General features: G+C 49.5%; 1 pseudogene; it reads right to left on the bottom strand.

The window, feature by feature from the left end:
- Nucleotides 1–1,288: 1,288 nt before the first annotated feature.
- LOC129734948 (acrosin-like) lies at nt 1,289–4,218 on the bottom strand (annotated as a pseudogene).
- Between the last annotated feature and the right edge of the window lie 10,220 nt (nt 4,219–14,438).

Below are 14,438 nucleotides of genomic sequence, written 5' to 3'. Positions count from 1 at the left end.
CACAAGCTTCCTCACCTGAAGGCTTCTTTCTTAGATAACAGTGTTTTTTTCACCTTCTGTTCTTTGTCTCTCGTCCTTCCAAAGGCTGAATCCCTTAATTAGAAGTCCCTTCTTTCATCAATTTTGACAACTCTAGAGGGTCAGCTTGACCTACACTATGTGTTAAGCACATAAATGTTTAACATATAGCTAAACACTAAATCAGAGTTTAGCACTAAGTCAGAGTTCAATATTTTGTGAAACACTAAACAGAGTTTAGCACTAAATGAGAGTTCAATAAATCAGGATTTTAGACAACATAGACTCTGCTGCCTCCCTGTCCACCCCTGTGATCACTGCTTCAGTTTCTTTGGGTTTCCTTCCCCATTCTGTCATGGAGAAGCCAGATCCAGTAGACTTCTGAACACAGGGGGATTTCTCCTTTCAGGTCCGGTAGAGCTGAATGAGGTGGACACCTGGGAGGCTTGTCCTATCCCAGCCTGATGGATGTGGCAGCCGCTGTTCTTAGGTGTGTGTTGCTGCATTCCAAAGAGCCAGACACACAAACACACAGAGAGACTTACACAATTAATGTGAAGGGCAAAACAGATTGACATAGACAAAGCAATACCTTTACAAGCACCCATGTAGATGTAACCACTGCTTACATAAATATGAATGCAGTCCAGTCTTTTTCTGCATTGCCAGATGATCAGGATTGCATGTTTACTAGTGAAACATAAACACACCTTCACTCCCTAGATTCATAAGCACAGCATGTTCATATATTCCTCAAATAACAGTATGAAACTAGGGCTTGAAGTCAAGCTCCTTACCCAGTCATTGGTGCAAACCTTGGATCTTTCTAGATCCATGTTTCCTGGGTCATGAGAGTCCAGTTTCAAGTTCACTAGTGCATTGTATAAAAGTGCACAAGGATCCCATCAGGAGCCAGCCTAAGACATTCTGTGTTTCAAACTGCTTTACCCAAGACCTCTAGCCCCCAATGACCTGTGTTCCCTTCTTCCAGTGTACCCTCTCCCTCCTCCCTGAACAGGCAGAATTTCAGCCCTTTTCAGAGACTCTTTCCCTTTGTGCCTGACTTGTCTGCCTGCAGCCTGCCTCATTTTGCAGGTGCTAGGTGTGGAAGTCTTTGCCTTGCACAGCAGACTGAATTGGACTGAAGCATAGTTGGCTGTGAAAACTGAAAAACTTTATATCAAGAACTAAGTCAACTTGAGCATTTGTGTGCATTCAGAGGGGCGTGGACAGGACAGAGCAGGCCTTTGACACCGAGGCTGCCTTTGCATCAGCAGGCATTGCCCCAGAAGGAAATGGTGGTGGTACACTGCAGCCTGTCCTGGATCCTGTTCATCCTGCTGCTCCAACCTTTTTTTCCCCTTAGAACCTGCAGGAGCTCCTGCACCCGAGTAAAGGATTCCACCAGCTTCTGGACTGGAAACGGGCAAGAGCTAAGCCTGCCTGATTGTGTTGGTATTGGCCTTGGTATCTGAACAGGGGTTGAGGTGGTGACAAAATGACTCTATGCCTGTGCTGTTGGAGTAGCCCTTACTGCTGGGTGCAGTCCCATCTGAACTAGGATCCAGTTGTGTGATCTGAGTGCTGAGTGGAGGTGTAGACTCCAGGCTGCCTTTCTCTCGCACAACTTTTCCTCAGCTGCTCACACCAACAAGCCAGGAATAGTCAGCACTGTTATCTTCGCACACAAGAGGAACACTGCTGTCACCCTGCAGCAGCGAAGAGAGGATGAAGGGGTTGTTGGGTGGCCACCATTAGCACTCTGGCTGGCTCCTCCTCTCTCACAGCACCTGCCAGAGCTGTATGCACTGCAAAAAAAGGCTCTGTAGAACTTTTTTCTGGGAAGGGGTTGTGGGCCTGTAAGGTAGGGCTCGCTCTCATCTTTGCACGGTGATCCTGGATGTGTGGAAGACAGATGTTCCAGGCTTGGGATCTGGAGCCATGGGCTTCCAAGAGCACTAGATGGGCTTTCTGGGCAGAGTCCCAGGCCTCTGGGACAAGAGGGACAGGAGGGGCACTGGGCAAGGGCCTGCTGATGGGGAAGGGGAGGTAAGTCCCAACAGCAGTGGGGATCTGCAAGTGGGAGGGTGACTAGCCAGGAAAAGCATGTGCCAGGGTATGTTTGGGTGGTTGTAGTAGGGCTGTCTGTGCTGCTGGGGCTTTACTTGTAGCATGCTCCTACCTGGCAGGTGTCAATATCACACTGTGGACAGCCAGCACACATGTTGCGGGTGTGGATGTCCCCTCTGTACCACTCGCCGCTGTTACAGATGTTGACATCAATGAGGCAGACCTTGGCCTCCTGCAGCACATATGCTGATCCTCCAGCTGTGAGCACAGAAAGGAATTAACACCCAGATGCTCTTTGCCAGTTCTTCTCCCCTGTCTGGATGAACCCCTTCCCCTGGGTTTGGCTTTGCATCTTGAGAGGCGTTGTACTGGTGTCTCCCTTCTGCCTTGCTCTGGGTAAATGGGTCAAGCCCATCTCTCCAGAGGCATATAATCCCACAGCCTGACTCTGGCCTTCGCCTCTGCTGTCAGGAAGTGCAACCTGTCTCCCCAAGTGTGCCAAGCTTGCACTCAGGACACAAGTACTTTTTGGGAACTCACATCTTGCAGCCCTGGAACCTCAGCCCCTGATGTAGCAGGCTGTCAGCTCTGACACTCTCAGTGAGGCTTTGGACACACAGGCAAACTGTACATAGTCATTGCACTGGACAGGCTGGTCCAGTTCCAGCAACACAATGTCATTCCTCTGCGTGATATTACTGTAGCATTTGTGAACAAATAGTTGCTTGATGTTGCGCATCTGGGCCTCAGACCCCAGCTGAATCAACTGGGTGGCACCAATCACCATGTGCCACATCATGATGTGCCTGGAAGGCAGATGGAGAGAGGGGTCAGAGGGAGCAGAGCCATGTGCTTCAGTAGCCCAGCAGTTCTCCTGCCTTCTGCTTCACAAGGGAGAGAGGAAAGCAGCACTAGGGAGTGTGTGACTGCTCTAGCATGCCTTAGGCTCAAGGAATGTCAAGCTGGAGGCTTGTGGCATGAGTCCAGCCTTCTATGAGCAGTGTCTCAGCTGGGCTCTGGAGTGCCCAGGCATTGGGTGTACTGCAAGGAAACAGGATGGGAGTAGCATGTAATGCTGCAGACAGGGCACCTGCTAGTGTTGTGGGGATATCCCCATTCCCTGGTCTACCTTACCTGGACTCGATGAAGCAGTGGGCTGCTGTGAGGAACCACTGTGGGCTGATGAAGGACCCTCCACATATATGACCTGTGCCAATTTGCCAGGGATCCTGGATGCTGATGATCCAGGGCCAGGCCCCTGGCTGGGCAGCTGTGCCACTCATGATGCACAACATGCTGTAGTGAAAAGCTATGGGCTGGAGCCCACAGGTCCCTCTGTAAACAGAAACTCATTACTGTCCTGCTCAATGACTTGCACCATTCTGGCTGAAGGTCAGCCATCTTCCCTCCCCACAAGGTGTTGCGTGGCCAACAGGTCTGGGGAACCCAGCATGGGGAACCCATATTGAGCATGTAGTATCTCAATAGTTCTGAGAGCTTTAAGTCTTCGTCAGACGAAACTCTACTCTCTACCTTCCTGAGTTTCTCAAACAGCTCAGCAACTTTCAACAAGTACTTTTTGATAACTGTAGGTTCTTCTAATGCCAGGCTGTTCAAGCAAGCTGAAGTATAAATATAGTCATCTGCAACATTTTTATGAGATCTTGTCATCTTATCTGCTTTTGCACATGCATCCTTTATTCTGTTGTAGTTTCTACATTAGCCCATTTCCCCTCATTTCTACTTTAGCCCAGTAGATGAATTGCGCCAACAGCCTGCATACTGGCAAGGAACTGAGCCTCCCACACAGGGTTTGGCAACCTGTGATGTGGTCATGGGGGATATGCAGACACCCTCCAGTGAACCCCATAAGGGTTGCTCAAGCTCCCTCCCAGAGCCTCGGGCCATTTACCCACAGCTGTCCCATGTGCCATGTGCAGGACAGCACATGGCCAGCAGGATGAGGCAGAACAAACCCATCACTGCCAGTGACACAGGGCAGCTGCAAGAAAGAGGACTTGTCACCACCAGTGCAGATGCTGATGTAGTACCCACAGTAGTCATGTTGCCTAGGGTGCCCTTGGCCCCGGGGCTGATGTCACAGAGTTGCTGGTTCCAGGTGCAGGGCATAGTGGTCTCTTGGGGGAGGGGGGGGCAACATGAGGGGTTTCAAGCAGGAGGGGAGGCAGAAGCTGGGATCAGGCACCCCAAACAGAGCCCTGCTGAATGTGCTACTTGTGGGATGAGCATGTGCAGGCCCCATGGCAGGCAGCACTGGCTCTGAGCTCTGCCTGCTAACTGCTCACAGGAAAAAAGCAAACGTGGCATCACAGCTTCTTTAGGATGTTCAGTGCCGCCCTGCTCTCTGCAGCAATTTGCTGCCAGGTCCTTCCCAATAAACATTTACCAGAGAACCTAACTACTACAGGCAGTATACGCGTGTTACAGATCTGCTAATAAGTTAGAATTAATTGACTTTATTTGATTTTATAAAATAATTTGGAATAAGAAATATATTTTAATGAAACTTGTAGTTGCACAGCAAAAGCTGCTATTAAATCCTTTGTACAGCCCTGTACCAAGGCCAGAAGAATGGGCTAGAATCATTGTTTAAAACTTAGGTAATAAATTTAGGGTTTGAAAGGTTTCTTTGTATTTGACTAGTCTTCTGTATGTAGAAAGTGTATTGAAATGTCAGAATATAGAATTAATGGGAACTGGGGAGAGTCGACTGGAACAACTTGTAGTTACCTGCCAAGAAACCGTGAACTTTAGTAAAAGGTAATTCCAGCAGGGGGAGATCGCGACCACCGACTCATATACCACCTACCCAAATTGTACCCCAGACCCATTTCTGGACCTTTCTAATTTTTACTGTGCAGAATCATATATGGGAGGAGAGTATGCTAATGATTTCTGGGAAATACTATGATTATGCATGGATACTTAATGAATATGATGAATAAGTTCTATATATGGTGTATGATTTTGAAGCTTGGTGTGCGTTGATCGTGAGAGGACTCACTCACGCACCTGGCTGTCAATAAAGAAGTGTCTGCTTATCTGCATCACATTGGTGTTGATAAGTTCTTCATTCCAAGATTTCGGTAACATGCGTGTCTGGGTGTTGAAGAGCTAATCCTTTTACGGCCACAGCCAATAAGCAGTGATGTGCAAGCCAAACAAGCCAAGCATACCCAAGCAGTTTTAACCTTTCTCCACAAAGCACAGCAAAACACAGGTGCAGCACAGTCCACACTGGCTATATCAGCCACAACAACACCCTCTGGCAGGCTTTGTGTCCTTGCTGTCTGTGAGTTAGATTGCTGTTCTGGACCAATGCTGACAAAGGCAGTTGTGGCACCTGGTACACGTGGCCAAGGATATGCAATTTGAAGCTCTAGACAGAGAAGGATGCTCCTGCTCTAAAGCTCCACATGCCATCATTGCCCACGGCTTTGGTAAATCCCGTATCAGCCTCATCTTATAGTATGCCCAGCCACAGAAGCCAGCTATGTGCATTGCATTTGCTGAGCAGGGTTAGGTCCCTGGAGGGTAGAGGGCAGTGGCTTGAAGAATGGCAGCCTCAAAGCTTGTGAAAGGTGCAGGAGCTGCCTGCTGCCATCCTGGCTTGTGTGGATAGACGTAAGGCACACAGCTAAGTGAGCAACCTGGTCCCTAGGATGAGCAGGCAGGCTCTGTCTGAAAGTGGAAGACATGCTCTGAAGGCCCTTGAGGTGTAGCACGACTTCATAGGCACCAGCACTGGGACCCAAACAAACTGGACTCAAGGTTGCTTTATTTTTTGAAAAATGACTTGAAGTTCGTGCCTCTTACCATAACCATCTTACCAAACCCTTGCATTAACTTTAGAATTCAGTTTTCATCTCTATCTGCATTAACTTTTGTGCTGCCTGATTATATTGCGAGAGACATAACCTACAACTTTATGATTCTCAATGTCAATTCAAACGTAAAGGTCCTTCTTGCCTGACAGTCCATTCTGGCGATGCGGTGAGGAGACTGAGGCATGGACTCCTGAATTTGACCAGAAGACCCTTTATTAGTCCAAAATCCACACTTATATAATCTCTTTTTTTGATCACACGCAACATACTAAAATATCATTGGTTAATCAATACTGTTCACACACTTCTTGGCTACATATAATTGGTTAATTACTAAGTTCCAAACACACTGAACTTGTTACATTTGTTTTTCCTATTTTCTTTCTTATCTCTGCAAGTTTCATGTTCTCAGCCAGCTGCCGACATGGCATCGCACATCCGCTCCAGCCTCGCTTCATATCCCGTTTGTCTTCTGGACGTCCAGCCAACCTTATCTTATTCTCTTTCTTCTTTTAGCCTTCAAGGCCCTTCACAGGCATCATGGCCTCCAGCACCTGCTATAAAGATCTCTACAATTCCCCCTTATTTATTTTAAACAGAAACAACATATAGTACAGGTTAAACTGCTTTTGAATCACAGATCTTATACAATTCAACATACAGGGAACAACCATCAATATAGCTACAATTACCAATAACAACATTCCTCCGCATACTATAAGCTCCTGCGGCCATCCAGTGATTCCCCATGACTTAAAAAGATTCCTCAACCAAATTCTCAATAGTTCATGCTATAAGTCCTTTGACATGTCCTTCAATTTTTGTAACTGACTGTGCATCTCCTCTGAATGGTCCGAAAGGTTCATACAACACATTCCTTAGTGCTGTTCACTATAGGCTACTCTCTACTGTTCATGCTGTTTCCTTATCTTCTAGAGGTGAGATCACATTCCTCCTTTCTTTCTGTCTCACCCAGGTTTCTTCTCATACTCCCTCAAAGTTATTTACCTCTTTGCTGCAGGATCACAGCTGCACATAGTCAAAGCAAGGCCACAGCTGCACATTATCAATGTTAAAACAACCCACTGTCTCCATTCTGTACAATTTCCCCTTTTTGTTTTTTTTTTGTGTTTTTTTTTTTCCAAAAGGTTGCTTTAACACGTTATGGACTGTTCATTCCTTTTTTTTTTATCATCACTTAATTACCAGTTTTAGCCTTATTTTACGTGTACATTTGTACATTTCAATCAGGTTCACAAAATGCAAAACTTTTGTTATCAGCGCATTTCATACAGAGGTCAACTTATAGGTTTATGATTATTTATAAGAACATGCAATAAGCTATGGAAATTTTATGAAAATATTTTATCAGAAACTTCTAATCAAATAAATGAGCATGAGAAATTGTGTTTAACTTGTAAATTCTATATATAAGCTGTTAAGAAACATTTTCTATCCTAAAAAAAAAAGATAAAACCTACTTAAAAGCTCTTGAAATCTTGCACTTGGGCGAGTGTTCCACTGTGCCTCCATTCTAAAGCATGGAAGTGGAAATTGTGCAGAACAAAGTTTTACTTTAAATAATTGTTCAACTGTTATTACTGCTTTTTAAAGAACCTGAAAGCATACAATGAAAACTTAGAATTAAACAAACAGCTGAACGGACACCTTTAGATTGTTACTGGAATTAAATGTAGAAGTTAACTATAGAAGTTTCTCAAAATGTTCTGGTTGCTTTGTGTTGGTTGTTGTTTTTTATAGATATAGATATATAACTATACACAAACAGGGAAATAAAAAAGTTGCTTAAAAAAAAGGAAAGATAATAGTATACAGTATTTATAGCTTAGTCACCTTTTTTTTTCTTGTGAAACCAGAGACACTTTACTGTAACAGAGAAGCCCATATTTATATCTTTTTTATGCAAAGAGAAACACTTTTACCATAACAGAGAAGCCCCTATTTACATCTCTGAGCCCGGACACAAACCGTAGCTGTATGCACCACCAGGCTCAGGGCAGAAACCATTCAAGCAGTTACATAGCTATATATCACTACAAGCATGCAGACACCTATTTATCACTACAGAACCATGTTCATCTTTCCTACTCTCCTTCACAATACCTAGCTGTTCTCTCATCTCTTGTTAGGTCAAATATTCTCCATCTTCATCTCCTATATCTCTCTTCAGACATTCTCTATCCTCCTCTTTTTTGATTGTTAATTGCGACAAGGCAAAGGTTATATGTGTGTAGCTGGGTGACCATGACCTGATTTATGTTACGATCAACTAAACACTGAATACAGGAAAAAAGACATGGGAGATATAAGGCAAACATCAATAAGGTGGTTAAGATAATTGTAATAAATCCTGTAATACTTTTGATCCACGGCCCAAAGTTTCCCAGCCGTGAGAAGAGACCAAAGGCATCCCGCCCCTGGCTCTGCTGCAGATCTTTGTTTAAGGCTTTTAAGTTTTGTATGCTTTTGTGGATTGATTCAGAGTGGTCACTCAGATTCACGTAACAAATCCTATCAAAGTCTTCACACTCATGTCCCTGTGCTAATAATAAAAATCAATAACAACTCGGTTCTGTAGCAACATATGACAGCCAGAATCACCATCTGTTAATAAGCCAGAAAAAAAATAATATTTATAGTATTACTTTGTTTAGCAAGCTAGCAGCCTAATTTACTAAGCAAGTTAAGAGCGTGTACTATTCTTACAGAAGAGATTAGAGAAGCAAAAAAAAATGTGTTATGCTGCATCCAGAACTCAACCTGAGTTACAGTCTGCTGTGAGTTCTGCGTTATAATCATTTGACAGATGTTGGGGTTGCGATTGTGAAAATTGCACGTTTACAATTTTCATTGGCATTATCATAGCTAGTTGTTTTAAAAGCAACCCTTGAGCTTCCTCATGCTCGACTTGTTGTTGCAAAATATTCTGAAGCTGATCAATCAAGTTAGTATTAAAGTTAGTGACTCTCTAGGACCCTGCAAGACTGTGGCAAGACTCCCGCATCCGGACTGCCTTAATAGCCATCTCCTTCATTTGCAAATAGTTGTCCCTGGGATACCCTGCTTGAGTCACAGAATCGGCACAATTATTTTCTCCAGCCAACTGCTCATAGTTAACAGCAATTCCCCGATTAAGGTTTTCAATCAAGGCCACTACACATAGCTCACAAAAATCAGATAACCACATCATAGACTGCATCAGAGTTAGTACTATACAAAGCAATGACTTCCAATCATGCAGTGTGAGTGTATAAGGCTCTGCCATCACTTCAAGAAGGGACATAGCACATGTATTATGAATCCTCCCTTCTTGCACTGCTTTGCTTAACTCTTCAGCAGCCTCATATTGCACAGGCTGCCACTCTGGAGGTTGATTTGTCTGACAAAATACTGAACATGCCATAGCGACTCCCAAATCCCCTTGCTTAAGCGCTTCCCACTTGCATTCCTGCCACCAGTCCCTCAGACCCCCTTTCACCCTCCCCAAAAATACAGTCAATGCATTGCGGGGGGAGGGGTGGGAGTGGTGGTGGGAGGAAAAAGGTCTAGCTCCCTTTTCCGGCTCTATAGGACCTGGATCAAAAGGTTTATCAGTGTCAATGGAATCATTGCCCGAGTTGTTCTGTTCTCGTGCTTGGTCCTGTGCTGTGAGGGTTGCTGCAATCAGTGACAGGAGCTTTGAGGGCAGAAGAAGTGTGGATGGAGTTGCCATCATTGACAGTGTGTTGAGAAGAGTCGCGCTGTCGGTGGAATTTACAGCCTCCCCTGGTGCAGCACTGTTAGTAGAATTAGTCCACACTTGGCAAAGAGTAGTCAGAATTTGCCACCAAGATGCTAAATGCATTCCTGACGTGGAGTCCCCCTCTGCGGCAGCATCATACAATCGTCTGCTGACCGACCGCTTGCCAGGCAGGAATTTGCAAAGTGTCATCAGGTGGAAAGTCCAGCACTTTGTCACAGATCCATTCTAACAGAGTCACTAGCTGCAGACCCATCATCACATTCTCTAATAAAGTTTGTGTAAAAGGAGAATATAGTCCATTCTGCATAACCGTTTTCTATAGTTCCTTAATCATTTCCCAGTGAAACGGCTGATATTGGCCTGGGTGTCTATCTTGTAATATTACGGGAAACGTGTGCATTCCCTCTTTCATACTTTCTAAGTGCACTCTCCTCCACCCATCTTTAATCTGTCTCCCGATATAATTTTCATTATCAATACTACTTTCCTTATTAGCACTATGCCGCACCAGTTGCTTCTGCCTTACTCTCAAGTGTCCCTTTTTTAATTGCAAATCCTCCAACCATAAATTTAACAAATTTTCATCTTGACTATCATCATCTGAGTCCACTAACTCCGCTCCTGCTAGTTCATCAGAAACATGCTCAGTTGCAGCCTCAGCTGTGCTCTCATTCGGTTCCATCTGCTGAGCAACATATTGATTTGTTACAGTGGCTTCCTGCCCCTTCTCAGTCTCTGACCAAGCCTCCTTAGCAATAGCTGCAAGCTGTTTTTCTGCACGCATCTCTTTCAAAGTCTCAAACACTAATCTTCAAGTAGTCATAATTTGAGTAGCAGTTAAATCTCCTCGAGATGCCTTTTCCCAAATTTGCTCTGCTGCTGACGCCAACATTTTAATATCAAATATTCATGTTAAGGTAGCTGGGGTGCCTTAGCTCTTTAACCAGGCTACCAACAGTCTCAGATTACTTTTGTCATACACAACTTCTGTTTTTTGCAAAATATGCTGAAACATCCTCAATATACTTTTTTCCTCTGCAGACATATGGGATCCCAGTTTCTAAATTTTCTTAAAATTTTTAAGGTCTCTAAACCATCGCGGCTGCTCACCCTGCCTACCTGCCTGCCTGCCTCGGCGCGTACAGGTCTCTAAACCGTCGCGGCTGCTCATCCTGCCTGCCTGCCTTGGCGCGGACAGGTCTCTCAACCGTCGCGGCTGCTCGCCCTGCCTGCCTGCCTGCCTGCCTGAGCGAGTACAGGTCTCTAAACCATCACTGCTGATCGCCCGGCCTGCCTGTCTGCTAGCCTCGACACGGACAGGTCTCTAAACCGTCGCGGCTGCTCACCCTGCCTGCCTGCGTGCCTGCCTGGGCGAGTACAGGTCTCTAAACCGTCGCGGATGCTCGCCCTGCCTGCTTGCCCTGCCTGCCTGCCTGCCTGCCTCGGCACGTACAGGTCTCTAAACCGTGGCGGCTGCTCGCCCTGCCTGCTTGCCCTGCCTGCCTGCCTGCCTCGGCACGTACAGGTCTCTAAACCGTGGCGGCTGCTCGCCCTGCCTGCCTGCCTGCCTGCCTGCCTCGGCGCGCACAGGTGTCTAAACCGTCGCGGCTGCTCGCCCTGCCTGCCTGCCTGCCTGCCTTTCTGCCTGGGCGAGTACAGTTCTCTAAACCGTCGCAGCTTCTCGCCCTGCCTGCCTCCCTGCCTGCCTCGAAGCGTACAAGTCTCTTAACCGTCATGGCTGCTCACCCTGCCTGCCTGCCTGCCTGCCTGCCTCGGCGCATACAGGTCTCTAAACGTCGCAGATGCTCGCCCTGCCTGCCCGGGCAAGTATAGGTCTCTAGACCGTCGAGGCTGCTCGCCCTGCCTGCCTGCCTGCCTGCCTGTCTGGGTGAAGTACAGGTCTCTAAACCGTCACAGCTGCTCGCCCTGCCTGCCTGCCTGCCTGCCTGCCTGCCTCAGCGAGTACAGATATCTAAACCACCGCAGCTTCTCGCCCTGCCTGCCTCCCTGCCTGCCTTGGCGAGTACAGGTCTCTAGACAGTCGCGGCTGCTCGCCCTGCCTGCCTTCATGCCTGCCTGCCTCGGCGCATACAGGTCTCTAAACAGTCGCAGCTGTTCGCCCTGCCTTCCTGCCTGCCTGCCTGCCTGCCTTGGCGCCCACAGGTGTCTAAACAGTCTCATCTGCTCGCCCTGCCTGCCTGCCTTTCTGCCTGACTGCCTCGGCGGGTACAGGTCTCTAAACTGTTGAGGCTGCTCGCCCTGCCTACCTGCCTGCCTGCCTGCCTGGGCGAGTACACGTCTCCAAACCATGGCAGCTGTTTGCCTGCCTGCCTGGGCGAGTACATCTCTACAAACAATAGCGGCTGCTATCCTACCTGCCTGCCTGCCTGGGCGCGTACACCTCTCCAAAGCGTGGCGGCTGCTCACCTGCCTTCTTGCCTGCCTGGGTGAGTACACGTCTCCAAAGCGTGGCGGCTGCTTGCCTGCCTGCCGGCCTGGGCGAGTGCACATCTCCAAACCATGGCGGCTGCTTGCCTGCCTCCCTGCCTGCCTGCCTGGGCGAGTACACGTCTCCAAACCGTCTCACGGATGCTCGCCTGCCTTCCTGCCTGCCTGCCTGCCTAGGCGACTACACATCTCCAAACGGTTGCAACTTTTCGCCTGCCTGCCTGCCTACCTGGGCGAGTACACCTCTGCAAACCGTGGCGGCTGCTCACCTGCCTGCCTGCCTGCCTGGGCGAGTACACGTCTCCAAACCATGGCGGCTGCTTGCCTGCCTCCCTGCCTGCCTGGGCGCGTACACCTCTCCAAAGCGTGGAGGATCCTCGCTTGCCTGCCTACCTGCCTGCCTGGGCGAGTACACCTCTGAAAACCGTGGAGGCTGCTCACCTGCCTGCCTGCCTGCCTGGGCAAGTACACGTCTCCAAACTGTGGCAGCTGCTCGCCTGCCTGACTGCCTTCCTGGGTGAGTGCACCTCTCCAAAACGTGGCGGCTGCTCACCTGCCTGCCTGCCTGCCTGGGCGAGTGCACCTCTTTAAAGCATGGCGGCTGCTCGTCTGCCTGCCTGCCTGCCTGCCTGGGCGAGTACACATCTCCAAACCATCGCGGCTGCTCGCCTGCCTTCCTGCCTGCCTATGTGGGCGAGTACACATCTCCAAACCGTCCTGCCTGCTCACCTGCCTGCCTGCCTGCCTCGGCAAGTACACCTCTGAAACCGTGGCAGCTGCTCGCCTGCCTGCCTGCCTGCCTAGGCAAGTGTACGTCTCCAAACCGTTTCGGCTGCTCGCCTGCCTGCCTGCCTGCCTGCCTGGGCGAGTATACGTCTCCAAACCGTGGCGCCTGCTCAAATGCCTGCCTGCCTGCCTGCCTGGGCGAGTACACATCTCCAAACTGTCCTGCCTGCTCGCCTGCCTGCCTGCCTGCCTGGGCGATTACGCCTCTCCAAACCGTCGCGGCTGCTCGCCTACCTGCCTGCCTGCCTGCCTGCCTGCCTGGGTGATTTCACATCTCCAAAGCATGGCAGCTTCTCTCCTGCCTGCCTGCCTGGGCAAGTACACATCTCCAAACCGTGGTGGCTGCTTGCCTGCCTCACTGCCTGCCTGCCTGGGCGAGTACATGTCTCCAAAGAGTGGCGGCTGCTTGCCTGCCTGCCTGCCTGGGCGAGTACACGTCTCCAAACCGTCGCAGATGCTCGCCTGCTTGCCTGCCTGCCTGGGCGACTACACGTCTCTAAACAGTGGCGGCTGCTCGCCTCCCTGCCTTCATGCCTAGGCAAGTACACCTCTGCAAACCGTGGTGGCTGCTCGCCTGCCTGCCTGCCTGCCTGGGCGAGTACATGTCTCCAAACCTTGGCAGATATTCGCCTTCCTGCCTGGGCGAGTACATGTCTCCAAACCGTGGAGGCTGCTCGCCTGCCTGCCTGCCTGCCTGCGCAGGTACAGATCTCCAAACCATCCTGCCTGCTCGCCTGCCTGCCTCCTTGACTGGGCGAGTACACGTCTCCAAACCGTGGCGGCTGCTCGCCTGCCTGCCTGCCTGCCTGCCTGGGCGAGTACACGTCTCCAAACGGTCGCACCTTTTCACCTGCCTTCCTGTCTACCTGGGCGAGTACACCTTTCCGAAGCGTGGCAGCTCCTCGCCTGCCTGCCTGCCTACCTGCCTGCCTGCCTGGGCGAGTACACGTCTCCAAACCGTCGCGGCTGCTCGCCTGCCTGCCTGCCTGCCTGCCTAGGCAAGTACATGTCTCCAAACGGTCGCACCTTTTCGCTTGCCTGCCTTCCTGCCTGGGCGAGCACACATCTCCAAACCGTGGCAGCGACTCGCCCGCCTGCCTGCCTTCCTAGGCAAGTACACCTCTGCAAACCTTGGCGGCTGCTCGCCTACCTGCCCGCCTGCCTGGGCGAGTACACATCTCCAAACCGTCCTGCCTGCTCGCCTGCCTACCTGCCTACCTGGGCGAATACACATCTCCAAACCGTCACGGCTGCTCGCCTGCCTGCCTGCCTGCCTTCCTGGGTGAGTACAAGTCTCCAAAGCGTGGCAACTGCTCGCCTGCCTGCCTGCATGGGTGAGTACACCTCTCCAAAGCGTGGCGGCTTCTCGCCTCCCTGCCTGCCTGGGTGAGCACAAGTCTCCAAAGCGTGGCAACTGCTCGCCTGCCTCCCTGCCTGCATGCCTGGGCGAGTACACGTCTCCAAAGTGTGGCGGCTGCTCGCCTGCCTGCCTGCCTGCCTGGGCG

The sequence above is a fragment of the Falco cherrug genome (genome assembly GCF_023634085.1).
Source record: "Falco cherrug isolate bFalChe1 chromosome W unlocalized genomic scaffold, bFalChe1.pri SUPER_W_unloc_1, whole genome shotgun sequence".
NCBI classification, from domain to species: Eukaryota; Metazoa; Chordata; class Aves; order Falconiformes; family Falconidae; genus Falco; species Falco cherrug.
This window is presented reverse-complemented; position numbering and strand designations above follow the sequence as displayed.